The following is a 21,345-nucleotide window of genomic DNA, read 5'->3' as shown; positions in this document are numbered from 1 at the left end:
GAAATGTCTGGGAGAATTTCTTTTGGTACACTAATGTAAATACTGGTAGTTCAATTACTATGTTAAAGTTTGCACGTGCACACAGAACAATTCACTTAAATGAGGTTAAATTTACTTTAAATACGTTAAGTATTTAGAAGAAAACTGTAGTGGAAGGTTTTCTTATCTTTATTCCCCACAAATAACCCTGATGTAAGCCTTATGAGCCAAAACAGTAGCTAGAATATACTATGGGCTGATTTATTTGTTTTCTTGTGTGACACATCGCAGCAGCTGAAAAGGTATGTTAAATAAAGCTGAACTTCTAAGCCACATCACAATTAAAGTGAAGCCATTAAAGAAGTTGATGGAGTATGAGAGATAATTTTTATCATAGAACAGAATCATAGAAAGGTTTGGGTTAGAAGGGACCTTTAAAGGTCATCTAGTCCAACCTCCCCTGCAATGAGCAGGGACACCTTCAACTAGATCACGTTGCTCAGAGCCCCGTCCAAGCTGATCTTGAATGTTCCCAGGGACAGGGCATCTACCACCGCCCTGGGCAACCTATTCCAGTGTTTCACCACCCCTGTTGTAAACAATTTCTTCCTTATAGCTAGTCTGAATCTACCCTCTTTTAGTTTGAAACCATTAGCCCCTTACCCTATTGTTACAGGCCCTACTAAAAACTCTGTCCCCATCTTTCTTATAAGTCCCCTTTAAGTACTGAAAGACCGCAATAAGGTCTCCCTGGAGCCTTCTCGTCTCCAGGCTGAATAAACCCAACTCTCTCAGCCTTTTCTCATAGGAGAGGTGTTCCATCCCTCCAATCATTTCTGTGTCCCTCCTCTGGACCAGCTCCAACAGGTCCATGCCTTTATTGTGCTGAGGACCCCAGAGCTGGACGCAGTACTCCAGGTGCGGTCTCAACCAGAGTGGAGTAGAGGGGGAGAATCACCTCCCTCAACCTGCTGGCCATGGTTCTTTTGATGCAGCCCAGGATACGGTTGGCTTTCTGGGCTGCGAGCACACGTTGTTGACTCATGTCCCATTTTTCATCCACCAGTACCCTCAAGTCCTTCTCTCCAGGGCTGCTCTCAATCCCATCATCCCACAGCCTGTATTGATACTGGGGGTTGCCCAAAGCTAGATGCAGGACATTACACTTGACCTTCTTGAATCTCATGAGGTTCACACAGGCCCACTTTTTGAGCTCATCCAGGTCCCTCTGGATGGCATCCCAGCCCTCAGGCATGTCAACTGCACCACTAAGCTTGGTGTCACTCAGCTTGGTTTTCTTCAGGTAAATAAATGTGGTAGCCATTTTTTATCACTGTATATGGTATACAAATGTCTAGGTTGAGTTTAAGTCTCTTATTTTGACAGACGTTTTAGGTTTCTGTCTGGTTTCATTCCCCCTCCCACTTTATAATTGCCTTTTTTGGGGTTTGGTTTTGTTTTGGTTTGGTCTTTTTGGTGGTTGTTTTTTTTTTTCTCTTTATTGTGTATTTTCTTGTGAAGTTTTCATCATATCTATGAGGTCACTATGGCAGATGACCTAATTTGCATCTTCTCCCAACTAAATATTTTATTATAATCCTTTCTAATCACAGCAGAAGTCAAAGAGAGGAAACTGAAAACTGAGTAGATTGAAACTGCAATCCCTTCAACTAAACTCTCAACATCTTCAATGGAAAGAAGAATTACACTGTCATTTTTACACCTGCTTTCATCTTCTCTCTGGGGTTCTTCCTGCTGTGAACACCCTAAAGGCTATTTCTCCTCTGAGTACAAATATCTTATTTTAAGCTGCCATCATCTTAAACACTTCACATTCTGCTCACTTGAGTGCACTTATCATTTGCTTTTTGCTGCAGCTATAAATAATGTTAAGAGAATGTCAGCGTCTAGATGCCTTATCCACACATATGCAATGGAATCAGCAGGTTTTACAAAACATTTATCAACATAACATTTGGAGTTTTCACTCTGCTTTCCTTTGGAAAAGCAAGTGCTGCTACAAATGGTTTTCTCTAGACAAAGTGGTATTCAATTATTCAAATTACTTTAGGCTATAGTACTTGTACTAAGCATTGTTCATTTTATTAAAATAATGTTGAATGCTGTTAACGTCTTAACTAGAGATATTTTAATTCACTGCTTAGACAAAGATCTTTGAGTAAATATAATAAACAACCAGATACATTTATTAAAAACAAGCAAAAACTATACATAGCTTGCTAAACTGATAACATTTTACTTGAATCTAAATAATTCTGTTGTAGTCCAGACTAGACATCGTATAATGTAATCAGATGTTAATGATGAAAGTAAATCAAACAAAAATTGAAAAAAAAAAGCGAAAGCGGAGCACTGCTATTGTTTCGAAACCATAAAATGTAAAGCACAGAACATGTTGCTTGCTACAAAGCAACTCAACACGGAATCATTTGCATGACCCTTTCAGAACAAACATTTTCTGTAGGGGAGAGGAGGATGGAATCAGTCCACAGTGTATATTTGCTGAAAACAGGAGAAGGAAAGAAACTTGAAAATTAAGTTGGAAATCCTTGGTCCCATATCCTGCTTAAAATGGAACTGCTCTTTTCCTGAAACCCCATCCCTCCTACCTCTCCATTATTCTGCAAAATTCAAACGATAAGCATGTTTTTCAATACTGCAGTTCAAAGGTTATGGAAAGCCCTGTCTTAAAGCGAAAAATGCATTCCCTAAGTTACTCTAACCTATTCAGGTACAAGATTTTACTATCTTTACTCAGATGGTAGTACCTTATGCATATGGGACCTGCCTTCTGAAGTCAACCAATCTCTGATGAGTCTCTGTAACAGACGCAAAAAACATAGTTTTAACCAGATGCTCTGCCCACTGTAATGTTTGCAGGAGTTTCTGTAATCCAAAAAAACCAGGTTTTGGTTTGAATGGCGTTTTCAAAAAATGCCTCCCACAGATTAACTTTTTTTACACAAGAAAGTAATCTCCTCCTGGCAGGAACCAAGCCTTTTGGAGTCTCAGTATTCTACTTCACTGTTTTGCAAAGAATACAAGACCTGAAGAAGCAATGAGATTTCCATTTTCCCAAAAGATGACATTCTCACCAACGTAAAGAAGAGTGAAGATCGATAATGCTAAATATATAGAAAATAACTGACACCGCCTCCTCTCCCCAAAGGAATAAATGAGTGTCTTTTCATATTTTTTTTTCTTCAGACTTCAATCCATCAAACACAGGTTTATAGCCTTCAATATCTAATATTTTGAATAACAATAATAAATATATTTAAATACATATTTTAAAATTGCAACAGCCCAAGTTGAAAAACTTCTAAAGTACAGAAAAGCTGAATAGCAAAAATCATGTTTTAAAGTATTTATTTCTATTACACTGATGTTAATAGCAAAAGTCTTTTAATAATGCTTTCAATAATGCTGTAATTCAAATAGTATAGCTTTGACCCCAGTAATAATCTGATAATAAATTTCAGTTAATCATCCTAGCTGTATTTTTCATGTATTTTAAAGTATAGGGACACCAGTTCTACTCATATTTAAAAAAATAATAATATTCCGTACTCAAACAGCGTAGTCAGTTTCCATCGTTTTTCTTAAGCCTTTTAAGACCACCTATTGATTATTTCACTTGACCAAGATGGCTAAGTAGATTTAAGATCAATATTTATTTCAAATTATACATATATGCATAGCTGATAAGAAAAAAAATTACTTATGTTTGGTCTTATTTAAGCTTCCCATGTATAAATTTTAAAAATAAATTTAATAAATCCTTGTTAATCCCATAGTCAATAAAACAAACAAACAAAAAGTTTTATCTTCATAGAATACTTTTTATGCAGGTAAGAAAAATGTTATTATTTTGCTAAGTTAGACTTCTTTAGAAGATGACTAATAGTAGCATATCCTCTCATCATTGGCACAAAAGTTGCAGATACATGAAATTTTTGCCTGGGAAGTCTGCCCTCCGTAAACACATTTAATGCATGGACATGGTCTTCTGTATGCTTACACTCATAGCCATCTGCTATGCGGGCACTGTTCCCATTCACAAGTTGATTGGACATTTTCTTTAGAGTATCCATGCAAAACAACAGGAACAATAAGACAAGCCTTTCCTCTTCTACCTGAATCCTTTTTTGTTGTTGTTCATAAACCACTGACACAAATACTTCAGTTAGCACACTGGTAAAGTATGTTTCAGAAAGCAATATCAGAGAAGTAGAAAAAAGTGTAATGAGAAATAAAAGTCTTGCTACCAGTAAGTTTTGTTGTAGTGAGCACCGTAGGGAATAACAATAACCACTTTTGTTGAGAAACGATATAAATAAGAAAGTATCAATATGATAGGGCACTCTCTGCAAGCAAAATCCTATGGCAGAAAACAGCATTAGAAAATAAACTTTATTCTAGAGATGAGGGATGTTCTCCAGAGACAACATCTGAGTATCAGTGTTTCCGTAAGTGAATTTGCTATTCTGAATTCCATCATATCTGTGTAATCAACCTGAGATCGGCAAACAGATTCCAAAACATTTTAGAAAAGCAAGGTCTCAAAATATACTGTGCAAAAAACCGAGGAAACCAAAATAAACAGGAGTCTGCTTATTAACTTTTTGGTTACAACATACACAAACTAATAGGTCTGAATTCACCACTGAAGTTACATGGAGGGAAGTTATAGTTTCAGTGAGTATACAGTAAAAAATAACATTTGCAGGGTGAGCAATTTACCTTTCTTCCTTCTATATAAAATTTCTGTTTGCATCAATGATGTGGATTGTTTGTTTCTGTAAAAGTGTGATGTTGACAAAAGTCCTGAACTATTTCCATTGCTTCTGTCTTTGCATCTTCCGAACAAAACCAGGCAAAGAACTGAATTAGTGTAGCTGCGATTAATCTGAGTGGGAAAAAATGAGACCTCTTTTTCGAAAGAATACAAAGATAGGTTAAACTACCTCTTGATAATGAATGTGTACATAACTGAGAGAAAACTAAATTATAAAGGCATAATTATGGCTAAAAAAAACCCCATTAATAAACCCAATGAAATGTTTTTAGGGGAATCTGCTCTCAAACCATTATCTGCTAATACACTGTTTTCTTTACCTAAAAATTCATACTACTGTTCAATCCAGTTCCTACTTTGTTGTGTTTTATATTCAAAAGCCAAGCAACTTAATGCTCAGAGCTCTGAGGAAGAAAGCATTACTAATGTTAATACTGTGACAGCTTATATAAATCACTTTCTGCTCCTGGGAGTCAAAACAGGGGCTCGTCAGTGCTGGAGCACATCGATATTTGCCAAATGACTCTGCAGCACACGGCACTTTATGAAGTGAACTACATCCATACAAATGGAAAACAAAAGGCTATCATTCTAAATTAGTACAGCTTTACTCTGGTTCATTACAGAAAAAATGTCTAAACAAGAGTAAGGTAGTATAGGTCCCAGTCTTTAAAATTCATGCTTGCATTTTGGTTAGTAGCAAGAACGGAAGCATGTAGAAGCATTTCATACAGAGTAAGGACGTGCACGCAGGGTTTACACAGCTTACAGGGGAAGACTAAACGGACCGCTGACTTTATATGGTAATCTTTTCAAAATAATACTATGATAAATAATGTCAAAGAGCTGAGTACTCGCATTTGTGACTATCTCAAGTCCTACTGCTCAGTCTCAACGTATTACCATAGAGTATCTCTTAAAGCATACTACTAAAAACAGGGGAACAAGGCAATTCTAACATGCATTTGGGAGAAACTAAGTATAGAGGGCTACTGAAAATATTCTGTGTTTGAAATTAGGCCACAGCCTTAAAGCTGTATGTTGCCTTCAAAAGGCAATCTCTGCAGAGAAAAAGAACCTGGACTCTGAAGAAAAGCAGGTATCCAACGTGTTGTCCAAGATGACTCCAGTTAGGAAACCTTCATACACAAGGGCTTGTGCATGCAACCCGGGTTGAGTCTCTCTCTTAGCAGATCTCATCCTGTTTAAAAACATTTTGCATGAAGTATATACCTGTAACTAAAAACCATATCAAAATAATGAAATACTCCTGGTACTTCTGTCCATTCATTCTCTGTCCTACAGCTGAAACCTCACTTTCTGAGAATGAAAGCGCTTCATATTCCAAATCAGAAAAGTAAATATACTAGACACATGTTATAATTACTGTCCACAGAGCAATGGCAGATTATTTCTTCAAATCCGCAGTCAGTATTTCAACATCGGGTGGTGCCAATTTAGTTTATGAAAGCATAATATCTTTAATATATATATGACTAAACATTAATTATTTTCTTTTCACAATGTTTAGATAAGGTTAAGCACATATCAAAGTAAGTATTCTGAAACAATCTCTCAAAAACATTTTCAGCAGTGATCATAACGAGGTATAATTCAGGAGTCCACCAAGGGATATTTAACCATTTTTAAACAATGAGTTAATTATAAAGTCTGCGCAAAATGAACAAAGTCTGCAAATAGTCACCTGTCTCCCACTAGTCTGCACTGTGCAACTCATCTTTATCACCTGGTTGGGCAAAAATGGCATGGAGAGCCTTAGAAAGTTACAGAATTTTACGATTCCTCGTGCCATATACTCCTTTAGTAGCAATAAATGTTGCAAAAAAATACAGAAAAGCCTCGCTCTCTCACTCTTTCTACTCAACTCTGACAAAAAAAGTAGGAAAATATTGAAATAAAATTAAAGCACAGTTTAATCAATTAACTAAGCTGATCCGTGAGACCTAGTTGCACAGAAAAAAATAGAAGCCACACCTTGCTTTTTAAAGATATGATGGTGACAATGGGATACTCCCCATTGAATAGTAGATCAATGGTTTGAGCAGTCAGTTAAAATGAGAGCAACCAGGCTCAGTTCCATTCTTCTCAGCTGACTCCTCCTGATGTCCGAAGAAACCCAGCCCTGGGACAGCAGTTGCACCTTGTGCTGGGAGGGAAAATTGTGGTCCCTCTTTGCCTGAAATTCTGTCAAATTCTGCTCAGAATACAGAGACTCACAAGGCCAGAGAGTGCATGAAAGAGTGAGGATGAAATGAAAAATATACTGACTTATACCCTGGGGTAATAAACTAAATTTCATCTTTCTGTAAATTTTTCAACAAACTTTCTTCCCAGGTTATTGGAAATGTGGGAGCAAAAAGGATAGACTTAGAAACTTTAAAAAAATACAGTGACAGATTTTGTACCTTATTCACCTACTTGGATGCTCTCTTTTTCTAACTGCTGTTATTTCTCTGAAATTTGCACAGTCCGTGTGTGGACTTCTGGGGCACACAAAAAGGATAGACTTATTTTAACAAAATTTCAGACACACCTGAGATTTGTACACACAAAAAAAACCCCAAAACAAACAACCCCCCCAAAAAAACCCAAAACACCACCCACCACAAAAAGTGAAGAAAAAACCTCATATTCCTCTTCTCTTGAATATGCATTCTAACAGGAGCATTGCATTTTTAATCTCACAGAAAAAATAAAAACAAAAAACAAAAAAACCCAAACAAAATAAATAAATAAATAAAAAACCCCAAACAAAACAACAAATAAAACCCCAGAAATCTGCCTGCTGCCCTCTTGCTGAAAAGACACTATAGTTATCAACCTTTAATAAGTACACAGATTGCTGCTAATCCATTTCTAACAATGCTTTAAAAACATAGAGGATTCTTCGCAGTCCTGTAGGAATACACAGTTCTAGACAGACTTTTTGTCAGTAAAAATAGGAGGAATATTTTAAATAATCAAAGGCAAACTTCATCTGAAATGCATCGTTCTCCCACTCCCAACACATATTACAAATCAATATTAATTCTGTGTGTTCTTCCCAGCACATCCTCTGCATAGTGTTCAAACAGCTTTTAATGAATCCTGTGCTCTATACTTGTTCACTATGGCTTGCTTTGTATTTCCAGAAAGGGCCACAAGAAAGAAAATTACAGCAGACAAAAATATAAGGTGTGTTAGGATGAGATAAGTTACTTTCAGAGAAGTCATTTCAGTTATTGCTAACAGTCTGTGCCAATGCGACTCTGTAGGCTTCAAAGAGTAGTAAAAGCAAAGACAACATTTTTCCCACTGTCAGCAACTGTAGTTGAACAGGAATTAGCTGATATGAACCGCCACAGAGAGGAAAATTGCATTTATACTGGGAGTGCAAAAGACAATGAGATGGTCTGTTACCTAAATTACTTGAATTAATTTTTCATCGCCCTCACTGAATATTAATCATCCACACAGTTTGTCTTCATATTGCAACCAAAATCTTCTCCAGTTCTCATAGCATGTCTACTTCAAACCCCTTTCCTTTTACATCTATTTAGAATTCTATAACCTGAATCAAGATGTTTATTTCTAAACACGAGTCATTCAAAAGGAAAAGAAAATGATTTGCCAACAGTAAGAGTATACTGTAGTATTTATCATTGTAATTTACCATTCAAACACTCCTTTCACATTAGATTTCTACAGGAAAAGTTAAACTCCAAGCATAAAAGCATCTTCCTAAATACAAAGATGTTTGTTGTTTGGTTTTTTTCTGCTTAATTTAAAAAGGCAAACACTGAACGAACAAGACAAGCCTTAAGTTAAACAGCTTAACCTTAGCGGCCAAATCCGAAGTTTGCAATACTTGAATAGTGCACCTTACAACTGGGAAATTCAATGGCATTTACATTTTCTATAGCAATTTACAAACGGTGAAATAAAATTTCTCTGTGAATTTTTTTATCTCCATAGGCTTATAACTAGTAGAAACTAGTAACTTTTTCAGTCCTTTTATAAAGTGGTTATTTGGCAAAATCCAAAATTGTATACCTAATTATTTCTCAGCATGATTCTTAGAAAAGTGGTAAAACTTCATAGACTGCAAGCATAAGAGACTCCTGCAGAAGAGACGATATCTGAAAAGCAGAGCATTGGCCAAATGCTGATCAGAAGCCATGCTCTTTTAAGACCGCTTTTTTTTTAACAGACTGACAAAGAGGTTAGCTGGGAGTATTTGTTCAAAGTTGGAATATGTTTTCTTCATAAGCTCATTTGCTGAATATATTTTGTAAAATCAACTGATCAGGTTTGGAATGTACCCGGATCTGCCAGATTATCATCAGAAAGTAACATAACAGATGGTTTATTCTCTTATATTTTAATACAACACACTACTATTGGTCAGTATAATCTTTGACTTATATGTAAGAGTGCTTTCACTGAAACAGCAAGTATTTGTGCGGGATAGATTTTTTTTTTTCTTAAAAGCACAGATGATTGGTATTTACTGAGCATGTACAACCCACTCTCAGTTCACTGCACAGTACCAGATCCAGAGAATCCAGTCCTAAATCTAATAACGTCAATAGAAATTTTAACACCGACTCAGATAGCAGTTTTGTTCCTTTCGCAAGTAGTAACAAAGTATGTGAAAGTCAGCTAAATCTTATCACAGCAAAGCATGTCTCCTGCTGACATAAAAGGGAACTGTACAGCTGAAGCTCTTCAAAGGCTTTGAAAATGTACACCATTGTAATAGTCCTCAAAAAGATCATGAATTTGTGAATGTGTCATCTGATGAGTCCTTTATAAATGAATGCCTTTATTCCACCTCTCTGTGTTACAGTTTCACCTACTCAATGATATCATGCACAGTGTCACACCACTCAAGCAGCAAGGTCTTTAGCTGTGGCTCACTGACATCAATCACTTTCTTGCTTTTATAGGGCACCAGATAGAAGCCTGGCTTTGTTCCCTATAAGAGCTTTTTTGCTTTTATGTTAATATGATAAAAGAAAATACAGAAGCAAACCAAAATTCACGACATTCAGTGACATTGAAATAAAACACCTGTAGCATTCCCGTGCTTAAAATATCCTTCTCCTCTAACTCAGTCATACATTCGTGACACAATGCCCACTGCAGTTACTTAGATGTAGTGCCAACAAAACCCCCCACTCATATAATTTACGTTAACTTTCTCAGGCTATGAGCAGGTGTATGACTGAGTATGTTCCCTTCTTGTGTATGTTTGAAGACAGGGCACATGTAATCATTTCACCTAATCTTTTGAATGACACAGATGTGCGCCCTCATGTAGTAATTGCTGCACTTGTAAATTACATTAACATATTATGAAACTAGAAAAAATATTTTAACTTATAAATCTATACATTCAGACTGCATTTAAAGGCTTGGAGAGATATAAAATCCCAAACATCCAAAATTACTCTTACCCTGGGTTAGGTAGCTCATCTGATAAAAAAACCACTTATTTTTTTCTTTCTTTGATTTCTAATACTTGGTTCCTGTTTTATTTTTCACTGAGTTTAAGCCTGATTTTGCTTTTCAACTTTAGGTTAGATATTGCCTTCTTCTATGAGAGCTCACTGAATTAAATACTTGAATTTCACCACGCTCCCTGCCAATTCATCAGTTCAATGAAGATCTATTTTTGTTAGGTTTAAATTAATAAAACAGCATTAAAAATGAGGACATAATTATCACTCTGTTATTTTATCAGTTAAACAGTAATAAATGACATGATCGAGTTGAGCTATCAAATTCTGAAATAATCTTGGCACTTGTTCCCTACAGAGAAATACATCTTTATTTTTGATATTGCTAAGTGTTGAGTTTAAATTATATTATTGGATTGACTCGTTTGAAAAGATTTCCACCACTACAATTTTAACTTCTCTTTCACCAAATAGCAAATTAATAAATAAGTATTGCTGGTTTCCATGGACTGTGATTGTTTAAGAACAGAATAATATTTTGTAAACAGATCCAAATACATATTTTTGAGACCAGTTCAAATATTCCAACTCAGACTGCATTAATTGTCAAATAACTTGTTATTTTTTATTTTTTACTGAAAATTAAAATATATATTCTGTGGGAAAACCCCCAAATCACCATGTTTTGATGAGAAGTGACCTAGACCTTGCATCAGTCTCCACCAGCAATATTTTTAAAAGGTTGGGTCTGTTTCCTAATCAGAATTCGTTACCGTTCAATGCTACAGCTAGCTTCCCCTTATTTTGCAGTGTTACAGCTCAGTCGTGGTTTTTTTTCCTATAATTTTTCTACTTCAAATCTTAAACTGCTTTCTTTCCCACCAGCCCAGTTTTCTTTAGGTTTAGAAACAAAGCAAAAGAATAAGAATGAAAAAAATTGTTATGCCAGACAATACGTATAGCAAGACTACCAGACCACCTGCTTAAAAAGTTTGGCTTACAATTTTCCTAAAGGAATTAAAAGAATTAAGGACGATATTGGTATGAACAACAAAGTATGTAAAATAGTAAGAAAAATGAGACAATCTGAAAATCAAACAGGTGGGTAATAATAGAACCTAACTGTTCAGGTACTATTTAACTGGATTTACCAACTCTACTAACTGATTGCTAGATACCGTTCTTGACAACCTCTGCCAGGCTAATGGAGCAACTTTTTTTCACCGATGATCCACTGAATTCTTATTTCTACTTATGCTTCACACTCTGAGAGTCATATGAGTCACCGAACAGCACTCTGATGGATGCTGAACAGGAGTACGAAGAAAATGCTCCTTTTTTTGCTAAAGCACTTATAATCACTTATATGTGTCTTCAAAGGAGCACCAGACATTAGAGAAAAATGCTTTTATAGAAAAGAAAGGGAAAATAATGGTGAAGTAATCTTAAAAATTGTTATTTACCTAAAACAACCCAAACACTTCATTGAAGGTGAGTGGAAAGTATGAAAATATGAGGAGCTACTTACCACTTGATGACTAACCAAGAGGTTAGAAATGTTTTCTGTCAGTCTTGTGAGTCTCCACTGAAGATATCAGAAGCCTGACAATTTGGCAGCTTTCACTGAAACAGAACAACAAAGTTTTGAATATGATCAGATAATAATGTTTTTCTTTCCATGATACTTAAGTAAGCAGACAAGAGCATAGGCATTGGACTGTCCCTTACAGCACGACATGAAGACGTTAGAATGTTTATCCTGCCCGTCTATAAAGCCAGTACTACAGTAATGTATGAATTTTTCTTTTTAAGCAGCTGTTGAAAAATTGGAACTGTAATTGAAATAATTAAATGTACAGCAATAGTATTTTCAAGGCTTGCAACTAGCTTGGGAGTAATTCTTGATTTCATATCTCATGCTAAATTTAGGAAAATGAGCTAATTTGAAAACTTTTTGATTTTAGAACAATGATGAATTACTGACATAGAGAAATAAAGAAATATTGATTCTGAAAGAAACTGTTCAGAACACACAAAAAATACTCAAACAAAAGAAGTAATTTAGTCCTGATCTTGCACAAATTTAGAACTAAATCTGCTTTACAGAGTACTTTTCTTCATTTATATACATTAATTACTTACCAGCCATTTTCAAATATGTGCTATATTGGTATAATCTCATTAAACATTTTGACTTTCCATAGGTATCATCACCGAACTAATGATCCTAATAAATGTGAATGTCAACCAATAAAAAAATAATATTAGACCACTAAGAAATAATTTTTACATTATTCCTATAACACCCTATCAGAAAATTCAATGACAGGTATGCATATTTTTAAGTAATGTGAAACCATAAACAGAATTTAGGTATAGCATGTAAAAACTGCAAATAAACTTACTTTTTTGATATTTTATTACTTGATGAGCTTTAATGCTTCTAGATCTATGACACTGGAAGATTATGCCATATATGGCAGATTAATGAGTTTAAAAAAAATCATGTGAGATAAAGCATCACTCATTGTACTGTCAATTCTACTGGTAAAACATAACTGTATTTGACCATCATTTGCAGAGAAGCTTTGTTAACTTTCTTAAAATGCACTGCTCATTTTAAACTACTCGTGAATCATTCATGATAAAAACCATGACACCATAAGCAAGCCTAGCCCTCTGTTCCACACTTAGGTGTTTTGTTTTGCCCCACAACAAGATATAACCTCCCAAGTCAAGAAACCATCTTGCTTTTGACAGGAAAGTCCTCAAATATACCCTCAAGACCTTGAACAAGTGTTTGGGTCAAGGTATTAGCAGGAGTTGCAGAAATGGCTCCGCAGTTACATAATTTTTATGACTCCCACATGGCCCTCTTGCGATATAGCTGGTAAGTATCAGAGATCTCTAGTCACCCCAGAGGAACTACAAACAGTAATAGACAGATTTTACCAAAGCCGCCACCAACAAAAAAGCACTACCCGTGTTGCATAGTGTAAGCCAATTACAGCTAAAGTGTCAACTGCCCCAGAACTAGGCTGCTGATTCTTAGTTAGCATCACGGATGTGTCATCAAAGACCTGACTTTTTGCACATAGGCCTGTAACTCTTCCATACAACAGAAACCGAATCCGTTTTTTTTAAGTTTATACTTTAAAAATATTACAAGGTTCACAGTCCTATCTGTTCTGTCCTGTTTTCACTTTCTCTTCTTCAGAATTAGGACATTTCTTCATTGCTGAATTCCCTGGTTTCACCTTTGCTAACTTTTTGTGGGTCACTTCCACTGATCTCACCTTTAGCAATTCTCCTGCAGTCACAGAGCAAGAGGATAGATTTGCTTTCAATGTCCCGCTGGGATAATTGGTCTCTGGCTAGTCTTAGAGAAACTGTGATTGATAGCTTTATGAATTTTACTTCCAGTAGGAATGGCAGCAGTGTTGTTCTTTGTATGCATGATCCTGATGTGTTTCTCCCTAGTATTATGGTTCTGGTTATACACTAAGATATGTAGAAGTCATTTTTGTTATTATTATTATTGCCATACTAATCCTCAATTGCTGCTGTTGTTAGTTCATTCTGTTACCTTTTTGGCTTCTCATTTCAGAGCTTGTTTCCTCTAAGCCACAGGATTCACATTCAGTAGAACACAAAACAATATATTAAGCCATTGTAGTTTTTTAGTATTTATTTCTGTTTGTGTATTTTCTTAAGATCTCAAGTTTGCCCAGGAGCTTTTCTTACTCCTATACGCTATTTCTTGGAAATTCAAGATCCAAATTTTCTTCTCAAAGCTATGTGCAATGTGCTACCTGATATTAGATTGCTTGTGATCTGTAAGAGCCCAAATTTTTCTGGGCTTGCAAGTGTTCAGCTCAATTGCATAAAAAAATAAGCCCAACATTGTTAATAAATTCTAACAAGTATAATAATAGAGAAAAGCTGTCAGTACATGAGAAGTTAGAGTTTTTATTGAAAGGGCAAATGGACATTAGTGGTCAGCCACTATCTCCTTTTAGACAGACATTCAGAGCCAGGAAAAGTTGTGGGTGAGATTGGCTAAATATAGGTATCTAATGACTTCCAAATGGGACAGTGAGATATAACACTGGATTCTACAGTAGACCTTCTGAAGCTGTCTTCTGGTCATGGGTAAACATCATAGGATATCTAACGTGACATTAAGGCAGCTAAATCCCACTCAACTATGCTGTGATGTTTCAAACTACATTTGTGTACAGGCAGCTAAAACATGAAAACCTTTCATTAGCATGCATTAGTTGAGACAGTCCCAAGTATGCTAAGAATAATGAAATGAAATCAGTAGAAGAGAATCTGTCCTCTTCAGGGGATGGCTCTAGAACGCGGAGTACCACCAGACTGACCAAAAAAACCCCAAAACCCCAAGGGATATCAGCATGGTAAGCTTGCTTTCACAGATTGATCTTCCCTTGATCACTCAACTGAATAATATGCTCATCCCTACAGCCAGTTCTGCAGTCTGCCTGTCCAACTTCCCATCCTGGCAAAGAATGCAGATCTCCAACTTTAAGGTGAGCTGCACCTTCCCTTTAAAGAGTATGGCACACAACAAGATTATCTTAGATTTATCGGAGTTCAATAAAATATACAAAACAACTGATGGCCTGAGAGGATGCGTGCAATCATAGATTTTGTAGCTACTCCCTCTTCATTTGCTTTGAAGTAATACATATTTGAAGATATTTTTGCTACTGGAGGTCTTAATCTTAAAGGGAGTACCTAACTCTGGAGATGACAGCTTAATTACAGAGAGCTCACATTCCAGGATTGTTTAACATTATTCAAAAAGTAACTGAGATTAATATTATCAGGACACATAATAGGTTTTTTTTGTTCTGCAAAATACCTACCAGACTTTCAAAGAAAAAGTACCTTGAATCTTACCTCTCACAAGTACATCAACTCTCATTGTCTTGAAAAATTACTTATCAAGCACTGCAACATGATGCATTCCAAAATTGCTTGTAAGCCAAGGTCAGAAGCAAATGATACTATTTGAGGTAGCAAATTCCAATTACACATTTCTGTATATAAACTTTATTTACCTTTAGTGAGTTTCACCTCTAACCATGTGGCCCAGTGCTGCCATTGCTATTAACAGGCCATAACCTCTTCATAGAGACTGTGCAGTCTCCATCCCTAAAAGTTTTCAAGACTCAAGTCTTGAAAGATGAAGCCCTTCAGTCATCTGCTGTCAACCAAATGTCTTGAGAAACAGGTTGGACTATATAACTTCCAAATTCAATTTATATTAATACATATAAAATGTACACAAAGACCAGACTGAATACTGTCTCTTTTTTGTCATTGTTTCCTTCTGAGGGATAAAAATAAAATCAAAAATCCTTTTTTAATGAAACTTTATGGCTGAATTCTTGATTCCATGAAAATGAATGGGAAAACTCCAAGTGACTTCTATGTGGGGAGTTTTTATCCTTTATGTATTGGAGAAAATCTAGTGGTTACAAACCATAAGTGGAACTCAGGACTCTTGAGTTTTGATCACATGTGTTCATGTGACTGCTGCTGTGATTTTGAGCAAATGCTTCCATATACAGTAAAACGTGTAAGCGCATGCCTACACTGAAGCATGTAGCTGCCTACCATAGGAGGGACTGCTAGCATGCTCAGCATTAGCTATGCGGTGAACTTAATTTCAGCAGCAGATGATTCAGAAGTTTAATGTTTAAATGTGTGTTCATATTAGGGGATTTGACTAGAAAGCAGAGGTGTCACCTTGTAAGTAATGTCACAAAATATTTCAAATGCTTCTGGTCTCAATTCTATATCATATCTGAAACTATGAGAAAGTCATCAAGGATGAAAAAAAAGTTATTGACAGCTACATCTACTAATGCCTTACTAGGGCTTTCATTTCTACTGTCTCAAAAGTAAGTAGTCTATTAAATCAACATTAGAACTCAAATCTCATTTACGGGTCTTTCACAGCTGAGATCTCAATAGGCCAGAATATAAACTGCTTTGTCTGTGGGGCATCTGAAGGAATTCCCGATACCTTTCTAGTATTAACACTTTGTACAAAGCACCTATTGCCATCTTTCAAACCTTCAGTGTCAAACGTTTACTAAAGCAAAAACTCTCTGTAACAGATTTCTACCTTCATTACTTTTAACTTTCCTTCAAGATAATTCTTTTATGTAGGCAATACTGGCTGCTTGATATCTTAAATAGTGCAGAAATGGTGCAGTAGAGAGCATTAGACAGCTCTACAATCACAAGACAAAACAAGAGTGCTCAGGAAGCTTGCTGGAATATCTCAATTGATTCTTTCTTTGTTTTTAAAAGACACATAAGAACAGAGAAAGATTACTGAGGGAGAGAAAAAGTGTCTCTCAAAATGGAGAAAATGGCAAAAAAGCTGGAGCAGAAGCTGCCTACATCTCCAATACATACATTCTCCTTCAGTAGATACCTGATGAAAATTATTTAGGAATGAAATTGAACCTGACTGAGTCTAAATATCAGATATTATTAGATCAACCGTATCATAAAAGTATTTCAAATATGGATCTGAGAATTGAGAAGAGAAGAAAGAATTGTCTCAAAAAGGTGGTAAAAAAAGGAACCCAACATAGGACAAAAATACTGTAAAAGAACAGCCCGTATGATCTTTACGCACACTCAGAAAGGACATGTCCTCAGATTCACAGCAGCTCCAGAAAAAGCAAGTCCTGTTTAAAAAGTAGCAATGGGACAGTCTACACAGTACATCCAGACAGCAGAAGGGCATGTGCTCTACTAGGAATGTGTAAAAATAATTTAAAAAATTAAAAAAGTTCTAGGGCTCCTATTAATTATAAGTGCATTAAGGAAAGAAAAATTAATAAAAGAGTGCCTTAAACTGGAATATAAGCACAGTAAAATAGCAAAACCAACAACAGTATATTAACATTCTGCAACACTATGATAACATAACCACAAATGTAAAAGCATTTTGCATAAGTGAATAATGTGATCAATGAAGGGAAATCAGAGATAAGCAGGTGAGCCAGCCAAGTGCCAGAATTTGCAAGATAAAGCACTGAGAAGCAGCTAGGCGCCAGAGTGCACATAGGCAAGACATCCTGCCAAACACATATTAGGAACAACTGGCAAAACCAAAACCAAGGTAAGCAGCACAAGGAGCAGCTGAGATCTCCTTTGGAGGGGGAACACAACAAGTAACATAAAAGCGTCAGGCCTGAAGAGGAAAGAAGATGACAGAAGAGAAGCTGGATTGAGTTGAGATTTCTCAGAAACATCTCAGGCCTGCTCACCTTGACTAACACCATCAAACTCTGTAGCCTTCAGCTCTGTGCTGTTCTATACTCACAGTTGATTTATGTTATGATTTCTAAAGATTATTTTGTGCGTGCCATATTAGTGATTAATAATCCATAAGAACCAACCATTGGTTGTGTGTTATAAACACTCTTAGCACAAACATCTGTTTCCCTAAATGATAGATATATACACACACACATATATATGTACATATATTCTGTTAAAACAAATGATACAATCAGTTCTGAGTTATAAGAAAAAGAATTATTAGAATCATAGAATCATAAAACGGTTTGGGTTAGAAGGGACCTTAAAGATCAGAGAAAATCCACCCAGTTTTCCTAGCAAAACACAGAAATCAAAGATTAGTACACTTACTTAAAGAAGCTGCTAAAATATATAAAAGGTGAACTTTGGTGGAATTCTAGTACTTTCTAGAAAAATGAGACACACAACATAATAAACAAAGAAATGAAATATCAGCTAGGGAAGAATATCTAAAATACATCAACCAATAGAAAGCAATCACCAGAAGAGGACTTTTCCAGACACAGATTCTACCAGAGACTGACATAGGTATGAGTAGTAAGAACTTTAAATCAACAAATAAGGATAACAATTTTGCCAGTCTGAAATGATCTGAATATCTAGTTTTAATCGTTAGAAAAAGAAAGGCAATTTAACAAACTTATTGGGAGAAGTAATGGATCTAGAACTGGATTCATTGCCAGCACTGGGGAAGAAACTACGAATACTAAAAGAAGGGTTTAGGTCATGGGTACACTTAGGGAAATAATCTCTCTGAGAAAAAAAGATATTGTCAAGAGAAATAACTAAAGGGTTATTTATACCAGAAGCTTAGACAATAAAATGTAGGGGCTTGAAATACTAGTGCAGGAGACAGACAAGGGGGAAAAAAAAAGCAAGAATAACAATAAAAATTGTGGTGAAACAGTAATGTTACTATTTACTACAGCATAGTTACTGAATGATAAATAGCTTAAGGAAAGGAAGAACAAAGGTAAATAACGATTATAAAAATAAGAAGAGATTATATGGACATACGGATTATAAAAATTGAAACAGGTGATCTGGACAGAAGAGTCCAAGTGAATCAAATAAGTTCAGAATTAAAAAAAGAACGGAAGAAAAAAAATCTAAAGAAGACGTTATACTGGCAGCTGAATTGTTGAAACCCTCCCTAGGAAACTTTTGCATTAGATCAATAAGTGTTCTCCGCATGACTCCTTCCTGCATGGCACAGGAGGTAGTGCAGCCCCACACAGATGCATCCACCTGTTCTGGATGCTGGAACAGATGTACAATGCAATCTTGCCAAAGCAAGTCGGACCCAAGCACTGGGCCTAGCACTAATTAGCTCACTAGGACAGATTTAGACTCAAATGTAACATCTTTGTTGGAAATATGGACAGTGGGATTCAGTGCACCCTCAGCAAAAGCCAATGGTGTGTGTGGCATGGTCGACAAACTGGAGGAAAGGGATGCCATCCAGAGGGACCTGGACAGGCTTGAAAGGTGGGCCCGTGTGAACCTCATTAAGTTCAACAAGGCCAAGGGCAAGGTCCTGCACCTGGGTCATGACAATCCCAGGCACAAATACAGGTTGGGTGGAGAATGGCTTGAGAGCAGCCCTGTGAACAAGGACTGGTGGATGAGAAACTCAACATGAGCTGGCAATGCACGCTTGCAGCCCAGAAAGCCAACTGCATCCTGGGCTGCATCAAAAGAAGTATCGCCAGCAGGACAAGGGAGATGATTCTGCCCCTCTACTCCACTCTGGTGAGACCCCACCTGGAGTACTGCATCCAGCTCTGGAGTTCTCAGCACAGGAAAGACATGGACCTGTTGGAGCGGGTCCAGCGGAGGGCCATGAAGATGATTGGAGGGTGGAGCACCTCTGCTATGAGGACAGGCTGAGAGAGTTGGGGTTGTTCAGCCTGGAGAAGAGATGGCTCCAGGGAGACCTTATAGCAGCCTTCCAGTACACCTAAAGGGGGCCTACAGGAAAGATGGAGAGGGACCCATTATCAGGGAATGCAATAATAGGATGAGGGGTAAATGCTTTAAACTGAAAGAGAGGAAATTTAGATTAGATATTAGGGAGAACTTCTTTACTGTGAGGGTGGTGAGGCACTGCAACAGGTTGCCCAGGGAAGCTGTGGATGCCCCATCCCTGGACGTGTTCAAGGCCAGACTGGACGGGGCTTTGAGCAGCCTGGTCTAGTGGGAGGTGTCCCTGCCCATGGCTGGGGGGTTGGAACTAGATGGTCTTTAAGGTCGCTTCTAACCCAAACCATTCTGTGATTCTAGAACTGTAGACTTTCACGGTGACACTAAAAATCAACACATGTATTTGAAATGTTTCTAGTAAGTGATTATTAATCTTTCCCAGGAAATGTCATTTTCTAAACTACATCACTACCCAAATGATAACAATTACGATGAAGCCCCTTTGTCTCTAAAAACATCAGCTAACGCTTTATTTGCCTGGAAGTCACTGAATTGATGGGAAATTATTTCATAAATGGTTTTAATGAGGACACTAAAGACAACCTGATTATGGAAAATAATTCCAGAACTGTCTTGAGAGTTTGAAGAGCCTAACATTCTCAGGGATATAGACTCAGTCTCTGAATCTCTTAAGTCAAACATCCTTGCATCTCAAGCAACAACTATGTACTTGTGGAGAAAGACACTAAATGAATTAAAGCTTAACTGCATAATTAATCTAACACACACATTTCTGGCCTCAGAAACCATAGGTCTAATATAAGCTTTATCAAAAACAGAGATAAAGCTTGCAACTAAAATAAAAACTAATGTTCATCATACACAAAAGTTCAGAGAAAAATCTTGAGGCTCATCAACAGTGACAGCAGAGTAGAAATTAAAAGCCTTCTAGTTTTGTGTCCTCAAAACTAGATTGCAACTTGTCTGTTTGAATGCAATTAACGAAGCAGACAACAGGGCAACATGAGTAACAGGATTTAGCAGGAACTACGATTTTCATGATAAAAAGAATACTAAAATTATCAAGGCTTTCCTATGTCCATTCCAGAATTCTGAAATAAATAGTATACTAATATATCAAAAGTAGATTGTGTTATTTTATCTTTTTATCTTTGATAAGGCAATTATTTTTTTTTTAGGTGGAGAAAATACAGTTGTTCTCACCTATCTAGATTTCAGGGATTTATGTGATACAGTATGGCATGATAAATTGTTACTTAAATGGGAGAATATGTGAATAAGTGAAAGCATTTTAAAATGTGTAAGAAACCTGTAAAAGAAGAGATTAATGGGTTATTGGTGAAAATTAAGATTAGAGAAAAATTCCTATTAGAGCACCTCAATAACTTCTATTGGGATTTGTATTTTTATTAACCTTGCCTCCAAATGCAGCACTGTTTTAACGAAAAGTACAAATGACATATTTAGGAGTTACTGCCAGAGGACTGGAATATCATACCTGGAGAACTATACAATCTTGAAAAAGATATTAGACTGCTATTACAGACTTCCTAGTTTCTTTCATTGCTTTATTTTCAGCTTGACATTCTTGCATGATAATAAAAAAAACCAAACCCAACTGGCTTACAACGCCTCTACAAATCCTATCTCCATTTTTGCCATATATCCCCCAAGAGGCTACTTGCATTTCACAGTATCTATACACCAGAATCCATGCTGCTCTTTGTCCAGCAATTAAATTTCTCCAGAACTATGACTTAATCCACA

General features: G+C 36.4%; 1 protein-coding gene across 7 annotated transcripts in view; it reads right to left on the bottom strand.

The window, feature by feature from the left end:
* Positions 1 to 21,345, bottom strand: part of CDH18 (cadherin 18) — a 582,930-nt gene that overhangs the window by 427,852 nt on the left and 133,733 nt on the right. For all 7 annotated transcript variants that reach the window (XM_063326107.1, XM_063326119.1, XM_063326112.1 and 4 more), the window contains exon 2: positions 11,789 to 11,883. The gene's annotated coding sequence lies outside the window, so the exon portion shown is untranslated. The remainder of the gene's footprint in view (positions 1 to 11,788; positions 11,884 to 21,345) is intronic.

This window comes from Chroicocephalus ridibundus, chromosome 2, assembly GCF_963924245.1.
Source record: "Chroicocephalus ridibundus chromosome 2, bChrRid1.1, whole genome shotgun sequence".
Classification (NCBI taxonomy): domain Eukaryota; kingdom Metazoa; phylum Chordata; class Aves; order Charadriiformes; family Laridae; genus Chroicocephalus; species Chroicocephalus ridibundus.
The sequence above is the reverse complement of the archived record's forward strand: the minus strand, read 5'-3'. Positions and strand labels throughout refer to the sequence as shown.